This window comes from Bubalus kerabau, chromosome 3, assembly GCF_029407905.1.
Source record: "Bubalus kerabau isolate K-KA32 ecotype Philippines breed swamp buffalo chromosome 3, PCC_UOA_SB_1v2, whole genome shotgun sequence".
NCBI lineage: Eukaryota > Metazoa > Chordata > Mammalia > Artiodactyla > Bovidae > Bubalus > Bubalus kerabau.
This window is the reverse complement of record NC_073626.1, coordinates 171271891-171295027: the sequence shown is the minus strand read 5'-3', so window position 1 is coordinate 171295027 and position 23137 is coordinate 171271891. Positions and strand designations below refer to the sequence as shown.

The 23137-nt window shown below is 40.5% G+C and overlaps 1 protein-coding gene across 5 annotated transcripts in view; it reads left to right on the top strand.

Moving 5' to 3' along the window:
• PID1 (phosphotyrosine interaction domain containing 1) overlaps positions 1–23137 on the top strand; it is a 262015-nt gene that overhangs the window by 88940 nt on the left and 149938 nt on the right. Inside the window, exon 1 of one of the 5 annotated variants that reach the window (XM_055573667.1) lies at positions 1638–2014. The exons of the other annotated variants lie outside the window; for them this stretch is intronic. The gene's annotated coding sequence lies outside the window, so the exon portion shown is untranslated. Of the gene's footprint in view, positions 1–1637; positions 2015–23137 lie in introns of those variants that run through there. 5 annotated transcript variants of the gene reach the window in all.

The window sequence follows — 23137 nt, the reverse complement described above, 5'->3', positions numbered from 1 at the left end:
TTTGGAGGGCACAATTCAGCTCATAGTAGGAGGCAAGACACTCAGCTGAGGGTGAAGACAGGGAAAAGGGGAGGTTAAAATAGTCGGATGAGAGAGTGGGTAAATATGGACTTGCCTGGTGGTCCAGTGGTTAAGGCTCTGCACTTAACAGTGCAAAGGGGCATGGGTTTGATCCCTGGTTGGGGAACTAAGATCCTGCATGTCACATGGTACAGCCAAAATTTTTTTAAAAATTAAATAAGAAAAGAGCAAATACTATATGAGAAATACTTTTAAAAACAGAGAGTGAGTGGGAAAGTCAATGATTAATGAAAAATTGCAGAGAGTGCTGAGCAGTTCAAAGTATCTGTTTGTGGTTCACAGTCATGGGCTGCATGCGAGACCAGCCAGCATGGATACATGGGTTTTCCCAGCCATGTGCATCTCTGTGTGTGCAGCCTTGGCTTGAAAAGAAAGCTGGTATTTTACCAGAGTTGGTTTTCCAAGGGAATTTGATAAAGTGGTCATTAAAGGTGTATAGAAGGGAATTGTTATGACGAATGACCTTGAATATTAAGCTGTAAGGAGAACTGAGAAGACATGAGAAAGTGGATTGGGGGGACAGGTGACAGATGAGTGGGTTGAACTTCCTGTCTAGTTGAAGATGCTGAGAGTCACAGATACTAATAAGAGATCGTGGTCACAGACTTGGATGCTCAAAATGGAACTGTGGGCTGGTGGCCTTTAAGAACCTAAGATTTTAAAACCATTTCCTAAAATCACCTATCCCTTGTCCTAGGGAGCCTCTTGTATTACTTTTAACTGTGGTGTTCAGTCTCCTTGCCCTAGGCAAATTTGGAGGGTTATTCATTTTCATTACAATAAGTAATCTGTTCATACAGCTGACACTTGCTCTATTTCTTGCCTTCATCAGGGAAGAAAATCTCTGGTAAAGTCTACAAAGAGAAATGAAGCGGAGTGTCATTTCTGAGCTGATCTATTGCAGTTCAATGGTTCAGGAATTCTAAATGTAAAATTAAGATGCTCATATCCTTGTAATTTATGAATTGGAATCCTTTGATTATCCATGGAGATGTTTTCCTCAGAGGAATATTTGGAGATAAGGCGTCAGTCTAAGTTCTTGGCTTCCCTGTCATCTTTTGTTATTTTATAATGTGATAGCAAATATGACTCCCAAAGGTATTTCCTGATGGGATCTTTGGTCTTGTTAGGCCCTCCCATCTGGCTCACATCGACCCCTCATGGACGGCAGAATGCAGTAGGTAGTCTTTCTTCACCTGCCGCATATCTGCTTTTTGCAGCATCATCTTCTGTTCACCTGTTTGTACCACGTATTCCAGCCAAACAAGACCATCCACTAGTTTCTAAATACACAAGATTTCCTTTCTGCCTCTGGGTTCTTTCTCTTCCTTCCTCGGGTCTGTTGATATCTTATTTGCTCACTTGACTTTCAAGGCCCTGATCAGAGGATGCTTTTTTACTGCAGCTTCCCTTGAGTCTTGTGATTCTCAGACATTAGTGCATGTCAGAATCACCTGCAGAAGTTGCTAGAAGGTAGATTACCTGGCCTCAGCCCCAGAGTTGGGGCACAGGACTCTGTGGTTCCAGTGAGTTCCCAAGTGATGCAGATGCTTGGTCTGGAACCTATACTTTGAGAACCACCATACCAAAGTCTTTTTTAGTTATGTTGACATTTTTTTTTTCTACTAAAGCTTTCTTCTGTCACACTGCAAACATAATATTAGCACATAAGTAACTCAACAGTGATTATTTGTCTAATGTCCTAATGTCTTTTCTAGGCACACAGATTATGCAGGTTGGAAAGACTGTGCTATGCTGAGTCGCTTCAGTTGTGTCTGACTCTTTGCGACCCTATGGGTCATAGCCCACCAGGCTCCTCTGTCCATGGGATTCTCCAGGCAAGAATACTAGAGTGGGTTGCCATTTCTTCCTCCAGGGGATCTTCCCCACCCAGGGATTGACCCCAAGTCTCTCACGTCTCCTACATTGGCAGGTGGGTTCTTTAGCACTAGCACCACTTAGAAGGATTACTCATTTCCAATAAACCACGATGTTTACAATACTCAAAATCATACTGAACATAGTTTAATCTTAGATGAGTCAACTGGCATCTCTGCTTCATTTGATGCATTGCCTAAGGTGTATCCTTATAAATGTCAATCATAATTTTGTGGTACTCCAGAAAAAAAAATTAGATCATTTGAACTTTCTGTAGAAGCTGATAAAGCAGAGATTTCAATGAGGAAGCAGAGTTCAGATTTGGAACCTGTATACTAAGTGCATGTGGATGTAATTAATGTCATTTATTAGAACTACAGGAGGTTTAGCCAGACTCTTTGACCTGGCTCTTGTGTTTGACCTGGTGCAGATTTGGGCTTGTGCTAGGCAGAGAGATGGGCAGGGCAGGTTCTGTGAGAGGCTGTCTTGAGGAGAAGAGGGACAAGGTGAGTCTAGGCAGTGTGGCTCTTTCTGAGCAAAGGTCCTTGTGGTCAAGCAGGAGTCAGCCTGTTTTGTAGCTTTTGTGCTGCTCCATGCTAGGGCTAAGTCCAGGACAAACAAATGACCTCCGCACAGCTGCCTTTGCTGAAATCAGCTCACCAGACGGTGTTCTCATACAGCCAGATAAAATCTGGCATTTACTCTGTAGCTAGTGACCTTTGCTTTTAGGAGAGTTAAAAAAGCTGAGAATCTTGCATGATTGAGTTTTATAATAATGTTGCATTAAAGAGAAAATATCATTTTAACAGATTAGTAATGAGAAGGGACTGGTTTTCTTTTAAAAGCGATGCTATCATCTGCATGTAAATGGTGTAGAAATTTAAGGGTGTCTTTGACTTTCATCTGCTTTTTTTATTGGAGTATAATTGTTTTACCATATTGTGTTAGTTTCTGCTGTTCAGTGAAGTGAATCAGCCATATGTGTACATCTCCTCCCTCCTGGACCTCCTTCCCGCCCCTACCCCATTGCCACCCCTCTAGGTCATCACACAGCACTGAGCCGAGCTTCCTGTGCTTTACAGCAGGTTCCCACTAGCTATCTGGTTTACACGTGACAGCGTATGTATGTCAGTACTAATCTTCCAATTCGTTCTGTCCCCCTTCGACCCTGTGTCCACACATCCCTTCTCTACGCTTGCTTCTCTATTCCTGTCCTGCAAATAGGTTCATCTGTACCATTTTTTTAGATTCTACATATATGTGTCTCTCCCAACTTACCTTTGGTGTTTCCTATTCATCACTCTATTGACTTTAAACTTAGAGTGAGCAGCTTTTTCCGCATGAGCTGTAAGATCAGCAGGGTGAGGAGCCCGGACTTCCGCTTATGTATTAGGAGAGATGGAAGTGAACGAGTTCTGTTGCTCAGGGCCCCGTTGGGCTGATCGGAGCTCTGAGGGGTCCCACTTTGCAGGTTCTGTCTTTGAGGACCACCCATTCTTTGGTCAGTCTTCCACTCCACTCCCTGCTTTGCTTTGGGTTGTGGGAAGCTTGAGCCTGGTGCTCCTTTCCCATGTGAACAGGGTGGGAACTCAGAGCCTTAGGCTGAGGATAGGCAGAATTGAACTCAGGGCAAGAGTTACTGAAGGTCTTAGGACTAAATGGGAAGTGAATTTCACTCTCTCTTTCCAAACTTGTATAAGCCAGAGGGGTGAGTGTGTGAATGAGCCAGTGGTTAAAGAGATGACATGCAATTTCCTTGGGCAGAGTTTTTGCATTTGACTTTTACAGAGAGGGTCTGGCTTGGAGTTGGGGCCTTAGTCTGTGTAAAGTGTAACTGAGCCTCACCCTGCGTTGACTTGGCTCTTAGTATGGTCAATGCACATGTCCTGCTGTTCCTCTCCCTACTGACTCATGCCCAATGCACATGAATGGTTCCACTTCCCTTTCACATCCTTCTCTGATGCTGCTAGACATAAGACATTCTTCCTTCTTCTGAATTTTTAAAGCATGTATAGCCTTGACCAGGGCTTCCCTGATGGCTCATATGGTAAAGAATCTTCCCACCAGGCAGGAGATGCAGGTTTGATCTCTGGGTTGGGAAGATCCCCTGGAGAAGAAAATGGCAACCCACTCTAGTATTCTTGCCTGGTGGTGGTTTAGCCGTTAAGTCATGTTTGACTCTTGCGACCCCAGTAACCCTCCAGGCTCCCCTGTCCATAAGATTCTCCAGGCAAGAATACTGGAGTGGGTTGCCATTTCCGTCTCCATTTTATTCTTGCCTGGGAAATCCCATAGACAGAGGAACCTGGAGGGCTACAGTCCCCATGGGGTCACAAAGAGTTGCACAGGACTGAGCAACTAAACAACAACAAATAATCTTGACCACATAGTTTGGCTCTATTTGAAACCAAAATGGTAAAGATTAATTTCAATTTGGGCTATTCAAAATGACTTTGTAAGTAATAAAGTACATTTACTTGAGTATAATTAATAAACATATACACAAAATGAATGGGATATTTTCATCCTGGCCAGTTATAAAAGATGAACCATGGAGCTGAAGGCATGATTTCAAGGAGGATTTGAGTAGCTGAGAAAGATGGGTAGACAATAGAAATTAAAGATGAGAAAACAGAATAATCAACAAAAGAATTACTACCTTTTTTCATTAAAAAATGAAACGAAGCACATATGCTAAAACATTTATCAGTTCAGTTCAGTCGCTCAGTCATGTCCGACTCTTTGCTACCCCATGAATCGCAGCACGCCAGGCCTCCCTGTCCATCACCAACTCCCAGAGTCTACCCAAACCCATGTCCATTGAGTTGGCGATGCCATCCAGCCATCTCATCCTCTGTCGTCCCCTTCTCCTCCTGCCCCCAATCCCTCCAAGAATCAGAGTCTTTTCCAATGAGTCAACTCTTCGCACGAGGTGGCCAAAGTATTGGAGTTTCAGCTTTAGCATCATTCCTTCCAATGAACACCCAGGACTGATTTCCTTGCAGTCCAAGGGACTCTCAAGAGTCTTCTCCAACACTACAGTTCAAAAGCATCAATTCTTTGGCACTCAGCTTTCTTCACCATCCAACTCTCACATCCATATGTGACTACTGGAAAAACCATAGCCTTGACTAGATGGACCTTTGTTGGCAAAGTAATGTCTCTGCTTTTCAATATGCTATCTAGGTTGGTCATAACTTTCCTTCCAAGGAGTAAGTGTCTTTTAATTTCATGGCTGCAGTCACCATCTGCAGTGATTTTGGAGCCCCCAAAATAAAGTCTGACAGTGTTTTCACTGTTTCCCCATCTATTTCCCATGAAGTGATGGGACCAGATGCCGTGATCTTAGTTTTCTAAATGTTGAGCTTTAAGCCAACTTTTTCACTCTCCTCCTTCACTTTCACCAAGAGGCTTTTTAGTTCTTCACTTTCTGCCATAAAGGTGGTGTCATCTGCATATCTGAGGTTATTGATATTTCTCCCGGCAATTTTGATTCCAGCTTGTGCTTCTTCCAGCCCAGTGTTTCTCATGATGTACTCTGCATAGAAGTTAAATAAGCAGGGTGACAATATACAGCCTTGACGTACTCCTTTTCCCATTTGAAACCAGTCTGTTGTTCCATGTCCAGTTCTAACTGTTGCTTCCTGACCTGCATACAGGTTTCTCAAGAGACAGGTCAGATGGTCTGGTATGCCCATCTCTTTCAGAATTTTCCACAGTTTATTGTGATCTACACAGTCAAAGACTTTGGCATAGTCAATAAAGCAGAAATAGATGTTCTTCTGGAACTCTCTTGCTTTTTCAATCATCCAGCAGATGTTGGCAATATGATCTCTGGTTCCTCTGCCTTTTCTAAAACCAGCTTGAACATCTGGAAGTTCACGGTTCACGAATTGCTGAAGCGTGGCTTGGAGAATTTTGAGCATTATTTTACTAGTGTGTGAGATATACTGCTGTTAATCAAGATGCTGTTTGAGATTATAGGTCACCAGTTTAGGCTGGATAAGAATTAATGACTGCTGGAAGGAGCAGGACACAGAAGATGGCCCTGTTGTGAGCAGCCACATGCCTGGCCTTCCCCACTGTGATGTTGTAGTCATTCTGCTGAGGTTAGAACAAAGAAAAAAAAAGCATTAGTTGTTCAGTTGTGTCCAACTCTTTGTGACCTCATGGACTGTAACCCGTCAGGCTCCTCTGTCCATGGAATTCTCCAGGCAAGATTAGTGGTGTGGATCGCCATTCCCTTCTCCAAAGGATCTTCCTAGCCCAGGGATCAAACCTGGGTCTTCTGCATTGAAGGCAGATTTTTTTTTATCATCTGAGCCACCAGGGAAGCCCAAGGATAGAGAATCTGAGGGGGAAAATCACACCCATAAATTGAAGATCACCTTAAGTAGGAGAGGTTCTGCCTTTCTGCCTTGGCTTCTGAGAATATAAAAGCATACTAGTGGACAGATTTGATACAAAGAACTGGCTGGAGATGCTGATTCAATGGATATGCAGTTTGAGAAAAAGAGAGAAGTTAGAATGCAGTCCTGGTCTCTGACTTTGACCTCTTTGTTGGTGCTGGGGCTGAGATGGGTACCCTGAAGAGAGGAGAAGTTTCCTGGAGGAGCCCTGGAGAAGACAAGTAGCCCAGTTTTGGGTGTTTTGACTTTGGCTACATGTAGGATAAATTATTGAACCTCTTCATTCCTTAGTTGTGAATTCTGAAAAGTGGATATAAGCATTTTCTGAGTCATTACACCTCAAATAACACCTGAAACACAGTTCAGTAAATGTCAGACAAGATGATAATGATGATCTAAGATGTCAGGGCTTTAATTGGGTAGTCATTTTCCCTGGCCTGTCTGATCAACATCTTTTCATACTAATCTTGTGGTTGTCAGAGGTCAACATTAGCAATCTGCAGAATTCACCCATCAGTAAATAGGTCTCATGGAAACAGGTCACTTGGCTTTTCAGACAGATGAAAAGAAGAGATGTTGAAATCAGTGAACTAGGGAAAGGAAAGTAATGCCATGAAGAATTAAAAGAATGAGAAAAACCAAAACCAAACCAAAATCAAAGGAAGGAAAGAAGAAGATAATTCTGGTAATGAATGTCAATAATTATCTATTGATTTGCATTGTAGTTACAGCTAACTTCCCAGCTCTCACTCTGAGTCAGGACCTGTGCCCTATGAAGCATTGGCACTATGCATGTCCCCTTCTGCAGATGAGCAGCTTGCATCTTGGAAGGTTATGTGAACTCTCAGGTTCATATATCTAGGAAGAGGTGGGACCAGCATTCAAATTCAAGTGAACCTCACCGGCATAGAAGTGAAGCTTCTTCAATGCATTCTTGACCTACTGGCACATTCTTCCTAGCTCACATTAAGTTATTTTACTTCCTTTTGCTAATAGGAAGAAAGCATATGAAAATACCTGTTTTACCAGAAAAATATTTAGATATGTAAGGCTTCTACAGTTCCTCTCTCTTTTTCATGGTTGTGCATGATCATTTGTGTCCAATCCATTGCAACTCCATGGACTGTAGCCCACCGGGCTCCTCTGTCCATGGGATTTCCCAGGTAAGAATACTGGAGTAGCTTGCCAGTTCCTTCTCCAGCAGATCTTCCCAATCAAGGGATTGAACCCCTATTTCTTGTGTCTCCTGCATTGGCAGATGGATTCTTTTACCACTGTACCACCTGGGAAGCCCCCTTTTCACAGTAGGGTTGAGTAAAACATTAGTTGGTGAAATACTGCATATAGACATCACCTTGCCAACAAAGGTCCATGTAGTCAAAACTATTGTATTTCTAGTATGGATGTGAGAGTTGGACCATGAAGAAGGCTGTGCACTGAAGAATTGATGCTTTCAAATTGTAATGCTGATTAAGACTCTTGAGAGTTCCTTGGACAGCAAGGAGATACACCAGTCAATCCTAAAGGAAATCAACCCTGAATATTCATTGGAAGGACTGATGCTGAAGCTGAAGCTCCAAATGCTTTGGCCACGTGATGCGAAGAGCTGACTCACTGGAAAAGACCCTGATGCTGGAAGAGACTGAAGGTAAAAGGAGAAGGGAGTGACAGAGGATGAGATCGTTAGATGGCATCACTGACTCAGTGGACGTGAATTTGAGCAAACTCTGGGAGATGATTAAGGACAGGGAAACCTGGCATGCTGCAGTTCATGGGGTTGCAAAAAGTTGAACAAGACTGAGTGAGCAACAGATATAGACATCCTTCGAGGATTATTGGAGTCATCCATGGCTCATCTGTAGACTATATGTTATGAGAAAGATCTTGTGTCAGCATCATCAGTATTATAAGTGTCAACTACAGTTTTTGAAACTTGCCAAAAAGTAGGCTTTTAAATTTGGGGACCTGGTTACCTAATAGAAATAAGATGTAGCACAAGGTGTATTGAAAATGTGTACTGAATCCAGGAACTAAAAAGCATATGTCCCTCAGTCAGAGTCTACTGAGCGTGTGACTATGAGCTAAGGGGAGCTCTGAGCCAAATGGAACCAATTAGTGTACCCTTGGCTGTGGACCTAAGGGTGTTTACCAAGACAGTTCACTGGTGGGAGTCCAGTTTTTTTATCCTTCTTGTTTATAATTTAATTTTCAAATTGTCCTTAAAAAAGGTTGTAGGAACTTTGGCCTGAAGTACAAAAATCTAGATTTTTATGAGCAGGCTGAATGAAACTCAGGAAATGAGTTCTAAACTTGTATGCTAAATATGTACCTGCTTTGAATTTGTAGCTTTGATGGACATTATTTTTTGAAGTAAGTGCAGGGAGCTGTGTTATATTTGAGGGGCGTGATGGAAGGCAGTGAGCATGGGGTAGTAAAAGCCGTCTTAAGCAATCACTGAATTTCCCTCTCTCCCTAAAAGTCCAGTTGGCATCAGCACGAGATTTTATGAGAGAAAAATCTTCCCCAACCTCACCTTTTGGCTGTGAAACATTATAGAAAGCCCAGTTGGATCTGTTTCTTGAGAGAGGAAATGGATGAAATGTGTGTCATTTGTATCAGGCAATTGTGATACCATGATTATTCATGTTGGTCCTGTGAAAATACCTTTTCTAATAACTCTGAATCATAATATTGAATGTCCCGTGTTTAGTATTTGATTGAAGGTGATAAAAGGAGGCAATGATAAGAAATGGTCTTAATTGTTTTAGACCAAAAGGTGATTTAGGACCAGCAGCCCTCCGAGAGGGATTAGGGTACCAGGAGAGTGAGAGTGGATTGGGATCATTTATTTATTCCTTTCCTTCATCCCTCATTCTGTTGTCCTCCAGAATGAGGGTGGGAACAATTTGCCTGTCACGTGTAACTGAAAATATGTTCCACTTGATTCTGTCTGTTCTGAACTACTCTTTCAGAGCTGGTGGTTTATTTTCTTTATTACTTGAAAGTATTTATTGTCTTCCTGATTTTTGGAAATACAATGATGTTGTTCACAGAGAGTTGTGATGGTTTCTACTGACAAGCTAATTGACTCATAAACAAGAACAACCTTACTTAAAATAAAAAAAAATTATATATTGACAAGTAAAGTACGACCTGTAACCGTATTAATGAGTCAGTCACTTAAGCTTATTTACGCAACTTGTTTACCCAGCGTTTGCTTGACTTTCTCAGTGTGCAGCCCAGTCAAAAGCAAGGAACAAAAGCCTGGTTAAGATTGTGGTGGGTGCCTGTGCACATTTGATGTGACATTTGGGAGCTTGGAGTAGTGTTTACAAGCACAGTGTTCCAGTTATGTGGTGGTGGTGGTGGTTTAGTCACTCAGTTGTGTCCAACTCTTGTGACCCTATGGACTGTAGCCCGCCAGGCTCCTCTGTCCATTGGATTCTCCAGGCAAGAATATTAGAGTGGGTTGCCATTTCTTTCTCCAGGGATCTTCCCAACCCAGGGATTGAATCTTGGTCTCCTGCATTGCAGGTGGATTCTCTACTGACTGAGCTACCAGAGAAGCTCCAGTTCTGTGTTGCTGTGTAATATATTATTTCCAAAATTAGCTGTGTAAAGCAATAGTAACCAATTATTTTGCTTACAAATCTGTGATTTAGGCATAGCTTTGTGGGGTCAGCTGAGGCAGGTCAACTAGGCTAAAGGATTCACTTCAAGATGGCTTATTCATGTGGCTGGCAAGTTGGTGCTAGTTGTCGGCTAGGAGCAGAGCTAGGTCATGCTGTTTCCTCTCTATGCGTTTCTCTCCTTGAGGCTGTTTGAGCTTCCTCAGAGCCTTGTGGCTGGGTTCCAAGACCTACTGGTGAACAGGCAGCAGCTGGAAGCTGCCAATCTCTTAAAGGTTGAACTGGAAGGACATAGACCCTTTCTCTTGAGGTGAGAGGTGTTAAAGAATCTACAGCCATTTTTAATTTACCACAGACTACTTAGCTCTGGCTCTGTAAGCTATGCATGTTCATATCTTTTGGCACTTCTCAAGGAGTTTCCCTACCTGTATTGTCCTCCCTTTCTTTTTATTTCATGTATTTTCAGTGAGGGCCAAAATTGGTTCTAGAAATGGGGAAAAAACTTAGATATTTATAATGGGAATATCTGTACCACAGAACATAAACAGCTGCACAGTATACCTGTGCTACAAAATTTCATGGGAGTGAGAGAAGCCAGTAGAGAGAGCAAAGTCTAAAAAGGGCTCCTTAGGTGGGCAACTATTTTTTTCAGTTTTTTTTTTTTTTTTTTAAGTGAACCATTTTGACAGTCTTTATTGAATGTGTTACAGTATTGCTTCTGTTTTATGTTCTGGTTTTTTGGCTGTGAGGCATGTGGGATCTAAGCTCCCAGACCAGGGATCAAACCCACACCTCTTGCTTTGGAAGATAAAGTCTTAACCACTGGACTTCCTAGGTGGGTGATTATGAAAAACTTTGAGAAACACATCTTTACTTTCAGCCCACATTTGTTATCTTCTCTTTTATAGAGTGTATCCTAACCCAATCCTAAAAAACTTAATTGTTCCCTTTTGATATACTTATAGACATTTTATTTGTGTGTATGCATATATTTAAGCTGGTTGTTTTTAAGCTTTTTCTCCCTTACCTAACTATGAACTTTTTCCATGCGTATGATCATGTACCAGTAGAATGCCTGTAATGGTAAAGAATCCACCTGCCAGTGCAAGAGACTTGGGTTCAATCCTTACAAGATCCTTGGAAGACCTGCTGGAGAAGGAAATGGCAACCCACTCCAGTGTTCTTGCCTTGAGAATCCCAGGGACGGGGGAGCCTGATGGGCTGCCGTCTATGGGGTTGCACAGAGTCGGACACGACTGAAGCGACTTAGCAGCAGCAGCAGCAGTGACTAAACAACAACAATCAGCATTTAGTGAATTAATAAAAATGGACTAAGGGGAAATTAGGTTTTATAATAGTTTGGTTTCTTCCAGAAATAGACCCTGAGATTTAAGGGCATATAATCTTTGGAAAGTTCAGGAAACATTGGTGGGGAGCAGGGAGGTAGGGCAGGGAGAAAGAGGAGGCAGTGAACTATGCCATCAAGCCAGTTATCATGTGTGAGCTTAATCCTGCAGGAAAATTCTCAGAACTATTAAAAAAAATAAACAAAAACTCCAAGCCTAAGACTAAACTGAAACAAACAAGTACCTGCAACTCAGAGGTTAAATCACTTTTAAGGATGGGGATTTGGGGTATTTATACTCTAGCTTTCATCATTCATTGATTGCAGAATCTCAGGGATGCTCATCCACTGCTCTTGCTTCTTTGGCTTTGGGAAAAGCCCCTGGCAGGGAGAAGCAGGTACCCATGGGGGCGTCATGGGGGCTCCAAGACATGGGAAGGCCTGAGAGCTAAAGGCAGGGCACCTGAGGACTAAAGGTGTAGGCTGTCTTAGCACTTGGTGACTGAAACAGTAAAAAGAAAGGGGACAGATGATTTTGTTTGGAATGGAGGAACTCTTACTTTCTCAATGTCAATCTCCCTGGTTGAAGGGAATACAAGAAACATGCCTAACTCAACACTGTGTACCCAGCAGAGTCTCTGATTCAGCAAATAGGATTAATGAATAAGTGGCTGAATAAACCAGCACCAGGTTTAAAAAGGTGTGTTCTTTATTGTGTTCCAGTTCCAAGGAGGTCAGAGCAGGTAAGGCACAAGGTGGTAATGAAAGCTGACAAATGTCAGGTGTGGTTCGCTTTCAAGGACTCAGAAAACGGACTGACCACAGGGTAGAATTGCTTCTGGTGGTAGCTAGGGCTGCTTATAGAACCCGTGACATTATCATGACTATGTAGCTTGGACTCAAGATTCAGATCCGCTGAACTCAGATAAGACCAGTGCAGGTCTTGCCCATTTTTTTTTTTTTTTTTTGTCTTGTCCTAAGGCATTTAGCATTATCTTTGGTTCTGGTGCCATGTAAGCAAGTACAGTAAGTCCACTGCATACAAGCAAGTTCTGAGAGCTCCAATTTGTTTGTAAGTCCAACAAACTTAGCCAGGTACCCAACTGTTTTTTACAATCAGCTATTTACTGCTGCTTTTATGCTGGCTTCCAGACAGCCTGGGCTTGAAATAAAGATGCTGTACTCAGTCTATACCGTACTTTAAAGTACACCGAAGTATAATCACGTGTAGAGGATGCATTCACGTGACAGTGTACACCAGATACATGAACTAACTGACGTGATTGGACATTTGGACACATGTTTGTGTCTTTGAAAGTTCCCAATCTGAAGGTTCACATGGAGGGGACTTACTGTAATAGTGACTGGCAGCAGCTAGTGAAATATCTGTGCTCAGAGAAGCTTGGAACAATGGAGAGTCCAAATGCTAAGGACCTTCTCTGTCGGTTACGGGCCAAACTGTGTCCCTCATTCCCTCAGAAAAGACATGTGGAAGTCTTAATCCCCATTGCCTCAGAATGTGACCATATTTAGAAACAGGGTCTTTGCAGAGGTCATCCAGTTAAAATGCGATTCTTAGGATGGCACCTAATCCGATACGGTGTCCTTCCAAAAAAGGGAAATTTGGACTCGGAGACAGACATACCCAGCCACCAAAGAGATACAGCTCTGGCGATGCCTTGATTTGGGGCTCTTGACTCTAGAGTTGTTTGACAGTACATTTCTGTTGTTTCAAGTCACTATAGTTTTTGGTACTTTGTTATGGCAGCCCTAGAGAAGTAGTATACTTTAGTATACTTTCTTTTCTTTTCTTTTTTTTAATAAAGACTTTCCTAAATAATAAAGACTCTCCCTCCCTCTCTTCTTCCTACCCTTTGCTTGCTTTCTTAAATATGCTGCATTGATTGTTGACATTTGCTTGTGAATTTCCAGGGGTAAGGAAAGACATTCCATTCCCAAACCATTTGGAGGACAGCAAAAAAACAAACAAAATAAACCCCGTCTTCAGTGTTTGGACCTGTTGGCTGTTACTCAAGGGGAAGTCACTTTCCTCATTGAAATGTTTTGCCATCTCTACCAGGACTGGGTGGAGATGAGCCTTTTGTGCTGCTGTCGTTTGGTGAGACTGGCCTGAGAGATGGCCGGGATCTCCCACATGTTGCTTCTCAAGGGGCTGAAGGCAAGGAGCCCTTCCTTCCTGAGGAAGTTTGTATGATTTCGGTGAACCAAGTGTGGCCCCTAGTTATGGTCCCTGTGGCTGGGAGTTGTCAGCATTCTCCACATGAGGCTGGAGGTTGTCTGGTTGTGGACCTGAACCCGAGCTGATTGCTAGGGTGATCTTCAGAACATGGTAGTCTGGCTGATGGTAGTTGGTGGTGTGGAGTCAAGGAGTTGAAGGGAGTGAAGGGAGATGAGAACAGACTGATTTGGTCATGTGTGTACTTTGATGGCTTTGTTTTTTAATTCTAGTTATGCTGTTTTTCTTTACTCAATCGTTCATTTATTCATTAAATAGTCATTACATCACTGCTTTTTGTCAGGTGCTTTGCAAGAGATGAGGGTTACAAAGAAGAAGCAACCTTATAAATGTACTTACATTCTGGCATTATAGGTGGTATGATGAAAGTCCTATAGTACAATGTATGGTTCAGGCATAAAGCAGGTAGAGAGGTCAGTTCTACCTGAGCTGGGAGGTAAGGGGTGTCCAAAAAGCCTCTATAGATATGATGATAGTTGCAAGAATGCTCAACAAAATATTAGAGTTGCTGAAATATGAAACCATAAATATCTGAGCTGGAAAGGAGTAGGGTGGGAAGAAAGGACCTTTGGACATGATAGATGATGCTAACACACACTCCCTTGATGTGGATTAATTTTTAGTCTTAAAAAAAACCTCTGCTGAAGGTATCATGTTTAGCAAATGGATTCTCTATTCTCTGTAGACGACTCTGCAGCATGGTACTCTCTCCTGCACCCTGATCAAAGCGAACTCTGGGCTTGCCAAAGCTGTGGCATGTCACCTTCCTGATGATTTGAAGCCTGGGAACAAAATTATTTTTAGTTTCCTTCCAGCCTGCCGAGATAATGTTCAATCCAACAGCAACCAAAGCAACATTGTCCTGCAGAGGAATTTTGTCTAGCAAAAATGAAGTGAAAATAAAACCAAATGCATATGGACAAAAAGGTGTGTGTGTTCAGAACATTTACCTGTCGTGTCCTGAGGAATGGGGTTCATGACACCAGAAAGCCAAGCATTTCAAATGGGAATGTGTGAGTGCCCAGGGGCCACACTCAGGGACTGAATGAAGTCCCTTGGAGGGGAGTATGGCAAACAGTCATTGGAATCTTAACTCATAACATTTGGTTTGGTTTCCAAATCGTACGTTGTTTTGTCTGACTTCTTTGCATTCTTTTAAAAGCATGTTTGTGCTGTTTTGTTTTTATTCTCTGCTCTGTGCCCTCATTTGTTGCTTGGGAGGAAGATAAGCCCTCATGAATGTTTCTGGCTATGCACTTGCTCTGGTCAGGTTTGTAAAGGCTGCCTTGTGTTTCTCTCACATACATGTGTGTGTCAGAGTGACCTGAGAAGGCAGCCACTTGATCTCTGCCTCACCTGTGTAAGTTAATTACCAATAACTTACATTAGATGTTTCCTAAGATTAATGCACATTGACTTTTCAAGTGGTAGAAAATATACAAATTAACTTAGAGAAAGGAAAGAGAAGGCAATCACATGCAATTCAACAACCTAGAAATGGCTACTTAATACTTTTGTATATATGCTTCCAGATATTTAAAAGTGGTTGTCTATGGGACTTCCTTGGCAGTCCACTGGTCAGGACTCTGCACTTTCACTGCAGGAGTTGTGGGTTCAATTCCTGGTCAGGGAACTAAGATCCCACATACAGCATGATACGACCAAAAAATTTAAAAAAAAATTAATTAAAAATGATTTTCTAACTATAAATGGCAGAAAATGAGGGAAAAATAAAGATAATTTGTGTCATATATTTAGTGAAAATGAAAGTCACTCAGTCATGTCTTTCCGACCCCGTGGAATGTAGCCCAACAGCATCCTCTGTCCATAGGATTCTCCAGGCAAGAATACTGGAGTGAGTTGCTGTTCCCTTCTCCAGGGGACCTTTCCAACCCAGGGATTGAACCCAGGTCTCCCGCATTGCAGGCAGATTCTTTACCATCTGAGCCACCAGGGAAGCCCATCATATATTTAGGATCATGATTAAAGCTAGGAGTTTCTGATTCTAAAACCTTCCTTTTACTTTGTGTCTTATACTGTCTATTACAAAATTTAGGCTATTATGCAGTTCTGAATTGGTAGCTATCTTGTCAGCTCTGGACAGGAGGGCAGGGGTGCAGGGGTGCAGAACTGATCTGGAATGACATGCTGGGTTGAGAACTCAACTAGTCATCAGATGACTGGACTTCGAGGCTGGTTGTCTTTGAAGCCTGTAGCTCGGGGCGACCTTGGACGAGTTACTTCACTTCCCTGGGCTTTGTTTTCTTCATCAGTGAAATCAGGGAGCTGATTTAGTTCTTCTGGAAGGAATAGTGTGTGTTGCTGGCTAGTTCCTCCCACAGAGTTTCTGGTTCATCTTCCTACATTTGTTTATGAGGGAGGGTAGAACCAATATATCTGTAAGAAAAGGTGTCTGAGGAGGGAGATTGTAGTCGGTTGACTACAATCAGATAGTGGTTGGCATTGGTGAAACCATAAATATCAGAGCTGGAAATAAACAGGGAGGGAGAAAAGGACCTTTGGAAATGAGAGATAAACCTAATATGCACTTCATAACATTTGTGTGGCTTCCCAGGTGGCACAGTGGTAAAGAATATGCATGCCAATGCAGGAGACATAAGAGACACGGGTTTGATCTCTGAGTTGGGATAGTCCCCTGGAGAAGGGAATGACAACCCACTCCAGTATTCTTGCCTGGAGAATTTCGTGGACAGAGGAGCCTGGCAGGCTACAGTCCATGGGGTTAAAAAGAGTCAGACACTACTGAGCGACTGACACTTTCAGATTCGTAGAAATGATGTTAGACAACAAGCAAATTCTAGCAATTTTTTTATACCAGTTCAAAATGGGTCTTAAAGCAGCAGAGACAATTTGCAACATCAGCAATGCATTTGGCCCAGGAACTGCTAATGAATGTACAGCATGGGTGGCTCAAGAAGTTTTGCAAAGGAGGAGAGACGCTTGAAAATGAGGAGCACAGTGGCCGGCTAGCAGAAGTTAATGGCAACCAGTTGAGAGGGTCATCGAGGCTGATCCTCTTACAGCTACACCAGAAGTTGTCGAAGATCTCAGCGTTGACCTTTCTACAGTCAGTTGGCATTTGAAGCAAATCGGAAAGATGAAAAAACTCGATAAGTAGGTGCCTCCTGAGCTGACCGCAAATCAAAAAAATCATTTTGAAGTGTAGTCTTCTCTTATTGTACGTAAAAACAACAAACTATTTTGTGATCAGATTATGATGTGTGATGAAAAAGTGAATTTTATACGGACAGCTGGTAATGACAAACTCAGTGTTTGGACCGAGAAGAAGCTCCAAAGCACTTCCCAAAGCCAAACTTGCATCAAAAAAAAAGGGTCACGGTCACCTTTTGGTGGTCTGCTGCTGATCCCATCCACTATAGCTTTCTGACCTGCTTTGGAACTTCTTCTTGGAAAATTAAAAAAAAAACTCTGATTAGTATACTGCAGGCTGTAGAGAGAAAAGTGAAGAACACACAAGAATGTATGGGGAATTTCAGCAAAGAGAAACGGTAAGGAAGAATCAGATAGAACTGTTAAGGAAAACAAGGACACGAACAAAAACAGCAACACAATGAGAGAGTTGAAGAGGGCCTTTAACGAGCTCATCAGTAGACTCAACATAGCCAGCAGAAGAATAAGGGAACATGAAGACAGGCTATCGTCTTGACTATATTGATTTTCTGTGTTGTATTTCATTGATTTTTCCTCTGATCTTTATTATTTGTTTGTTTGTTTGTTTTACTCACTTTTAGGTTTCATTTATTCTTCCCTTTTTTTTTTATCCTCTTAAGGTTGAAGATGAATTTATTGAATAGAAAACTTTCTTTTGCATTTCTAATCCATTACTATTTCTAATATTTCTAGTATAGGCATTTGTGCTATAAAATTTCTTTTAAGGACTATTTTAGTGGCATGCCAGAATTTTTGATATGTTATATTTTCATTTTCATTCAGTTCAAAATAATTTCTACTTGGCCTTTTGATTTATTCTTTCATCCATGGGTTATTTAGAAGTATCATATTTAGTTTCCATGTATTTGGAAAATGTGCAGAGATTTTTCTGTTATTTCTTGGGATAACTTGAATTCTAAATTTGTGGAGTTTTTATTTTGTAGTTCAGAATTTTGTCTGCCTTGGTAAATGTTTCATGTACACTTGAATTACATTGTTTTTTGGTGTAGTGGTTTATAATTATAAATTATGTCAGGTTCGTTGATGCTGTTATTCAAAACTTCTATATCTTTACAGGTTTTCTTTCTACTTATTCTATCAATTTTAGAGGGAGAGGTATTGAAATTACCAATCAGATTTGTGTTTTTTATCTATATTGAAATTACCGAACATATTTGTGGTTTATATCCTTGTGGTCTATGGTTTTTATTTGCTTCTTTATATTTAGAGTGAATTTCTTATAGGCAGCAATAGGGTTGGGTCTTGTTTTTATTTAATCTCACTATCATATATATATATATATTATATATATATGTATGTGTATATATATATATTATCTGTGCTGGGAAAGATTGAAAGCAAGAGGAAAAAGGGACGACAGAAGATGAGATGGCTGGATGGCATCACTGACTTGATGGACATGAGTTTGGGCAACTCCAGGAGTTGGTGTTGGACTTCCTGAAGCCTGGTGTGCTGTGGTCCATAGGGTCGCAAAGAGTCAGACACAACTGAGTGAGTGAACTGAACTGAACTTCTATAGACTTAAAGGCCTAAAAGAAAACTCAGTAACCTGAAGTTCCCTGAAAAGCAAGCCTGAAACAGGCAAAAATGAGAAAGTGGTTCAGCCAATTAGGTTGATGCATGGTCACCTGAGGCAAAGAGCCAGCTAATTGGAACAGTCCCTAATGCTGGGAAAGATTGAAGGCAAAAGGAGAAGGGGGCGGTAGAGGATGAGATGGTTGGATGGCATCACTGACTCGATGGACATGAGTTGGAGCACGCTCTGGGAGACAGTGGAGGACAGAGGAGCCTGGTGTGCTACAGTCCTGGAGAAGACTTAGTGACTGAACTGCTATATTTTTTATTTGGAGTATTTAGAAGATTTTATGTAATTGTTTAATTTTAAACCTATCATGTTATTTGTTTTCTATTTGTCTTATCTTTTTTTTGGTTAACTCTTTTCTCTATTTATGCTTTCTTTTTATGATTTATCTTCTTTATTATTATATATAACTCTTTGGCTGTTTATTTTACTCATTGCTTCATGGTTTATAGTACACATGTTTAACTTACCACAACCTACCTTCAAATGATGTTAAACCATGTCATGTATACTGTTGGATCCTTAAAATAGTATACTTCCATTTTTACTTTTTCTGACCTTTGTACTAGTGTGGCAATACATCTTACTCTTATGTATGATGAAATCCCATTCCACATTGCTATTATTTTTAATTAAATTGATTAAAATATTATATATATTATGTAATATAGATATATATTATACATATAACAAATATGTTTATAATATTACAAATTAAATGATCAATGATCTTTGAATGAATTCTAAATTTGTAAGAAAGAAACTTATTTCTCCATATAGTTACCCTCTTCTGTGCATTCATTTCCTTTTTAGATCTATAGTTTCATCTTTTCTTTTGCTTGACTTTCTTGAACATTTCTTATAGAAAAGGCTCACTGGCAATGAATAATTTGGATTTTTTATATCTTTATCTCTGCTTAACTTTTAGAATATTTAATATACAGTTTTAGTGTCTTTATCTGATCACTATAACATCTGTGCTATTTTTGGTTTATTTTTATTAAATTATTTGTCTCTATTATGGGTTCTGTTTTCCTGCCTTTTTGTATACGTGGTGATTTTTGTTTGGATGGTAGACATTTTGAATTTTACCTTGTTGCTTGCTGGATATTTTTGTATTCCTATAAATATTTTTCAGCTATTTTTTCTGGAATTCAGTTAAATCACTCTGAAGTACTTTGATTGTTTTGGATCATCTTTTAAAGATTTATGGTGGAATCAGAGTGGTATTTAGTCTAGTGCTGATTATTTCCTACCACTGAGATTAGACACTGAGTACTCTACCTGCTGCCCTGTGACTCACACGTTTTTCCATTCATTGGTGGAAACAGACAATATTGCTAACTATGTGAGCACCAGCACATTAATCTCTAGTTCTTTCCAGAGATTTATTTCCTTTCATTACTTTCCTTTCATATATATTCTGATTAATACTTAACTATTGAAGGGGATGCTCTGCAGATTTCCAAAGTTATCTCTATGTGAAGATTTTTCCTTTTTTTTGTCTCCTTAAACTTGCATCTGTGTCAACTTATCAGGGACTCTGCTGGGCTCTGCTTTCCTTCTCCCTGCATGGCAGCCTGCAAACTCCCTAAAGGTGGTAAGCTGGACAATTGTATAATGTATCTGATTTGTTTCACATCTTTCAGGGATCACTGTCCTCTATAGCCAGCTATCCAGTGTCTCACAAACTGTTGTTTCATATTTTTCCCTAGTTTATTTGGTTGTTTTTAGTGGCATAGTCTATTTGATTCCTGTTACTTGATTGCAAATGAAGTAAAAATATTGTTCTTTAGCACTTTAATTGAATTTAGTGCAATAACATATTCATACCACCATATTTATGGGAATAACTTAGAGAAGAACAGATTTCTAAATGCTTATTCTTGTGTCATACTTGTTATGTGGAATGACCAGACAATTTTATTTTTATCTTTTTAAAAATTTTTTTAATTGAGGGATAGTTGCTTTACAGAATTTTGTGGTTTTCTGTCATACATCAGCAAGAATCATCCATAGGTACACCAATGTCCTCTCCCTCTGGGACCTCCCTCCTATCTCTATCCCCATCCCAGCCTTCTAGATTGTATTTCCATTTTATTCTCTCCATACATCTCACCCTCTCCCTCCTCTTCTCCCTATGTCCATAAGTCTGTTCTCTATGCCTGTTTCTCCATTGCACCTTGAAAATTAATTCATCAGTACAATCTTTCTAGATTTCATGGATTTGCATCAGTATACAATACTCATATTTCTCTTTCTGACTTACTTCACTCTGTATAATAGGCTCTAGGTTTGTCCACCTCATTAAAACTGACTTAAATGTGTTCCTTTCTATGGCTGAGTAGCCTGATGGGCTGCTGTCTATGGGGTCACACAGAGTCAGATACGACGAAGCAACTTAGCAGCAGCAGCAGTATTACACTGTATGTACCACAGCTTCTTTATCCATTTATCTGTCGATGGACGTCTAGGTTGCTGCCATGTTCTAGCTATTGTAAATAGTGCTACAATGAACATTGGGATATATGAGTCTTTTTCAATTTTGATTTCTTCAGGGTATATTCCTGGGAGTGGGCTTGCTGGGTGATATGATGATTTCATTCCTAGCTTTTTAACGAATCTCCTTATCGTCTTCTATAGTGGCTGTATCAATTTATATTCCCACCAGCAATCCTAGACAGTTTTCTTTTCTCCACACCCTCTCCAGCATTTATTGTTTGTAGACTTTTTGATGATGGCCATTCTGACTGGTGTGAGGTGGTATCTCATTGTAATTTTGATTTGCATTTCTGTAATAATGAGCGATGCTGAACATCTTTTCATGTGTTTGTTAGCCATCTGTATGTCTTCTTTGGAGAAATGTCTGTTTAGGTCTTTTTCCCATTTTTTGATTGGGTTGTTTGTTTTTCTGGTATTGAGTTGTATGAGCTGCTTGTATATTTTGGAAATTAATTCTTTGTCAATTGTTTCATTTGCTATTATTTTCTCCCATCTGAGGGTTTTCTTTTCACCTTGTTTGTAGTTTCCTTTGCTGTGCAAAAGCTTTTAAGTTTGATGAGGTCCCTGTTGTTTATTTTTGTTTTTATTTCCATTTTTCTAGCAGGTCGGTCATAGAGGATCTTGCTTTGATTTATGTCATTGAGTGTTCTGTCTATGTTTTCCTATAAAAGTTTTATAGTTTCTGGTCTTACATTTAGGTCTTCAATCCATTTTGAGTTTGTCTTTGTATATGGCATTAGGAAGTGTTCTAATTTCATTCTTTTGCATGTAGCTATTCAGTTTTCCCAGAACCACTTATTAAGGAGGCTATCTTTGACCACTGTATATTCTTGCTTCCTTTGTCAAAAATAAGGTACCCATAGGTACGTGGATTTATCTCTGGGCTCTCTGTCTTGTTCCATTGGTCTATATTTCTGTTTTTGTGCCAGTACCATTCTATCTTCATGACCGTAATTTTAAAGTATAGTCTCAAGTCAGGAAGGTTGATTCCTCCAGCTCCATTCTTCTTTCTTAAAACTGCTTTGGCTATTCAGGGTCTTTTGTGTTTTCATATGAATTGTGAAATTTTTTGTTCTAGTTCTATGAAAAAATGCCATTGGCAATTTGATAGGGATTGCATTGAATCTGTAGATTGCATTTGGTAGTATAGTCATTTTCACAATATTGATTCTTCCTACCCGGGAACATGGGCTATCTCTCCATCTGTTTATGTCACAGACAGACAGTTTGATTCATTTATTTTATTACTTCTCTCTATCACATACTTACACTCTGTTCAGTATTCCTAATTTAAGTATGTGTGTGTGTGTTAGTTGCTCAGTTGTGTCTGACTCTTTGTGACCCCATGGTCTGTACAGCCTGCCAGGCTCTTCTGTCCATTGGATTTTCCAGGCAAGGACTGGAGTGGGTTGCCATTTCCTTCTCCAGGGGTTCTTCTCAACCCAGGGATTGAACTCCCGTCTCCTGCATTGCAGGCAGATGCTTTATTGTCTGAGCTACTAGGGAAGAAAGAGTTAATTCAGCTATACTTGAATTTTTTTCTTGAGTAGGTGGAATTTTTGTTCTATGCTCCTAGCATTTGTCATTTTTCCATCAGGGTTTGCAAATTCAAATGTCTAGAAGGGTCAAGCAAGTCAAATGTCCTAGAGTAGGAAATGGCAACCCACTCCAGTATTTTTGCCTGGAAAACTGTGGGCAGAGAAGCCTGGCAGGTTACAGTCCATGGAGTCGCAAAGAGTCGGACACGACTGAGCACACACACACAAGTCAAATGTAGGAGTGAAGTTGGTAAGACATAAATAGTCACTGGTATTTAGTATAGAAGAGAAAGCTGTTACTGGGGGAAGAGGGGACATGGTGAATTGTAGAGGAAAATGCTTGAGTAAATAAGGGCATTTGCAACAACCAGCTGGAGTTAATTGTTGCCCTGAGGGAATGCCAAGTTGCTTTTGTTGATCTTCTGATCTTTTAAGAGAAGCGGAAATGTAAATTTTCATCATATATAGCTCAATTTTTGAATACTACTTCAAATTTTAATCATAAAACAGTGTGTGAATCAAATAAAGCTTATTTATAGGCCAAACATGCCTTTGGGCTGCGAGCTTGCAACCTGTGTTCAACAGTAAATTGTTTAACTGTTTACATATAGAAAAATAGTTTAGAAAATTGCAGAAACTACTTAAGCTAGGGATATAGCACATGTGTATTTGTGTGTATGTATTTCAGATCAATAACAAAGTA